The following is a 3,612-nucleotide window of genomic DNA, read 5'->3' on the forward strand; positions in this document are numbered from 1 at the left end:
GGTGTAGATTGCAGTCTCTCGTCATCTCTCATCAGAGCTGAGACATGATATCAAATGTACTAATGCATATTATGAAACTGGGTGGGGGGTGGGGGGGGGGTCATTGAAATTCTAAAAACATGTTGAGAATCACTAGAATTAAACTATACTGGGACACCAATCTACACTGTAACATCTGCACTGCTTATTCGTAGAGATGCACCGACATATCTGCCAATATTTGCTGCTGTCGGTCGAAAATCAATATCGGCAAATATGACATTAACCGTATGGCAGTAGCCAATATTTATCTGTTGTTGATATAAGCATCCATTTTGCGTTGAGTCATGTCGGAGCCTATACCAAGCTGTAGATTCTCAACAGTTGGTTCTTATAATGAAGATGTGTTTGTTTCCCTGTGGCACAAAAGGGGGAAATAATAACACTTGAAATCTAAATATCAGTATATCGGCTAAATTATTTTAGACGTCGGTATCGGCCAAGAATTTAATTTGGATATGGGTGCATAGCTACTTATTGAGTTAGATTTGGTTCCATTTGTACACTGGGAGTTCTAGATGGTTTAACCCATTCTGACCGGGCACCCATTTTGGTGTCAGCATCATGTTATGCTTTAGCTATTTAAAAATAGCAGATCTACAAGCTCATATCGCGCCACCGAGTGGCGCGATACGAGCTTGTAGGTCTGCTATTTTTGAACAATCGAAGAACGACTGACTTTCTTTTTAATCTGATCTCAGGTCAGAATGGGTTAATCAGACCAGTGTGTGTCCAGTGGAAACCTCGTATGAATCTGATCTCAGGTCAGAATGGGTTAAAGGCGGTCCGCTGAGGCTGTGTTCCGCCTGTTGCTGGCGTAAATGTGCCAAGTGGATTCATGAGGACTTTTTTAATGTGTTTACAAAAATCGGTACATGGACTCTTGACAGTAGGCTGCCGCTGTGTTTCACAGTGGTTGACCAGGAGAGGGCGCTGCAGGGCTTGTATTGTACCTCATCTTGACAGAGGAGAAGTATTATTGTGTAGTCTCACTGTAACATCATGTAATAGCTTAATAAAAGCCTCTTCAGGCATCATCACTTGAAAAGTGAGTCCCTTTCTCTTTTTCTTTTTTAATTTATATTTTTTGTCCCACGATTTTGTAACCCATTTTTCACCCCTGTGTCAATCATCCTGTGATGTGATCCTGGGCTCTACACACCCTCCACCAACCTAGGGAGAGCAACGGACTTAACTCATGCTTCCTTCATGCTTGAGTGTCCAAGTTGCTCCTTTACACCTGACAGGGGGGAGTTTCCCTGGTTGGACGTAGCGCGTGGAAGGAACACGTTATTCCAACCAGTTCCTTTCCCCTCCATCAGGCGTCCCGGCTGGCCAGGGGGAGGCAGTTTAGAGACCAGTTCCTTTCCCCTCCATCAGGCGCCCCGGCTGGCCAGGGGGAGGCAGTTTAGAGACCAGGATTACTGCATGTTTTTGTGAGGGTACCTACCCTAGGGGACAAGGGGAGAACATGCAAACTCCACACAGAAGGGCCCTTTCGCCAACCCCGCCTTCGGGTATGGGCACTGATGACGCGGAGGAGGAAGCACGCCGCCAGCACCCACAGCGCCCCGAGCGGGAATCGAACCCAGGACCTTCTAGCTGTGAGGCGACGGCACTACCAACTGTGCCACCGTGCCCCAACGTGAGTCCCTTCCTCTTACACTATAGCATTGGTTTTCAACCAGCTGGTCCCCAGCTCAATGCAACCAAATAGTCCATTTGGTTTTAACCCATTCTGACCTCAGATCAGATTCATACGAGGCTTCCGCCAGACACACACTGGTCTGATGAATCCATTCTGACCTGAGATCAGATTCTAAAAATGTCAGTCGCTCTTCGATTTTTAAAAAATAGCAGACCTACAAGCTCGTATCGCGCCACTCGGTGGCGCGATATGAGCTTGTAGATCTGCTATTTTTAAATAGATAAAGCATAACATGATGCTGACACCAAAATGGGTGCCCGGTCAGAATGGGTTAATTTACGCTCTCAAGTGTTACATTATTGTCAGAGTGCACAGTTAGAGAATGTTATTTTAATGTTTAATGTTAACGTTTGCCTGTTGTCTCTCCTATGGTACCAACATCAATACAGCATGGAAATGTGGACAAGATCTTAGCCAACGACAACAAAATATTCTACGTACTGTATTGGGCGACGTCTGAGGCTAAATCTCATCAAATGATCGGATGCCAAATAAATAAAGGGCCTTGATATGAAAAGGGCTGAAAACCACTGATGTAGAGGATTCAATTTACACTATATTTTATACAAAATAAAATATTGCCACCAACTCCACCATCTTAACTCCGGTGAGAAACCAACCGTTTGTGAAATCAAAGTAGATCTTTTTTATATATATATATATATATATATATATATATATATATATAATTTCTGTCATGAAAATAATCCACATTATTAGTCATTACAATTTAGGCATTTGTCAGACTTTGTCTTATCCAGAGTGACTAAAGGCCTATTCATATTCATATTCCACTTTTAGATGATAAGGTGACCACCGAAAACTACAACATGACGTCACGGCCACGGCGCGGTGATAAGAGACTCAGCACTCACCCCAACACATCTCTCTGTTTTTACTAAACCACCCAAAAGGTGAGTAGCAACTAGCAAGCATAGATGTAGCCTAAAACTGGAGTATGAATAGGCCTTTACAATAAGCAAGGTAATCACATGCAAAGAGACAGTGTAGTCAGTGCATCAAGAAACTATAGGATCCCAGGTAAACAAAGAACCTATATAGCAATCATCAGTCTCAACAATATACTATCGAAATAACAATCTGTACATTGAAACTGTTGGGATACAAAATTAACTTTAAATAACATGCTATCGACATTACATTCTTAACGTTGTGGTCAAGACATGTCAGATATCTTGGTATATCTTGGTCGAATACCAAACGACTCGCCCCTTTTTCAAACTCGGCCCGGGCGTACAGCTGGCGGAACTGCGCAGCCTGGTATTCCTAAAGTAGGCCTAAGTAATTTATGCTTTAACGGTTAAACCTAACCTTATTCTTAACCTTAACCTCAGTAAATCTATTCCTGAACCTAACCCCATGCCTAAACTTAACCCCAGTAAAACTATGCCTAACCCTACACTTATTTCTAACCTTATTCTCAGTAAAACAAAACAAAGAATACAAGAACCGTCGGAACGAGCGGTCGGCGTGAGGTCGGCGGAAAAACCGAGGGGCGAGATGGTTTAGGGGCGACCGTACCTGAAACCTCTAGGTCAACCGCTGGCATCAATGGAGGCAGGAAGTGGGGCACAAGGGGGAGTGGAGGGCGGCTATAGGGTGCCGTGTCTGAATAGCAGATCTACAAGCTCGTAGAAGTGCCACGCTACGAGCTTGTAGATCTGCTATTTTATCAATAGCTATAACATAATGCTTGGTTAAAACACCAAAAAAGGGCTTCCCCTTCCTGTCCTGACTGGGTTAGAGAAGGTTCAGACGGCTATTGGACTATTGAATTCATGAGTCATCCCAAATATTCCCAAATGGTTTGTTTGAACGGAGTCAATCATCTGTGCCTTTGACGG

The sequence above is a fragment of the Protomyctophum parallelum genome (genome assembly GCF_964188405.1).
Source record: "Protomyctophum parallelum genome assembly, chromosome: 15".
NCBI lineage: Eukaryota > Metazoa > Chordata > Actinopteri > Myctophiformes > Myctophidae > Protomyctophum > Protomyctophum parallelum.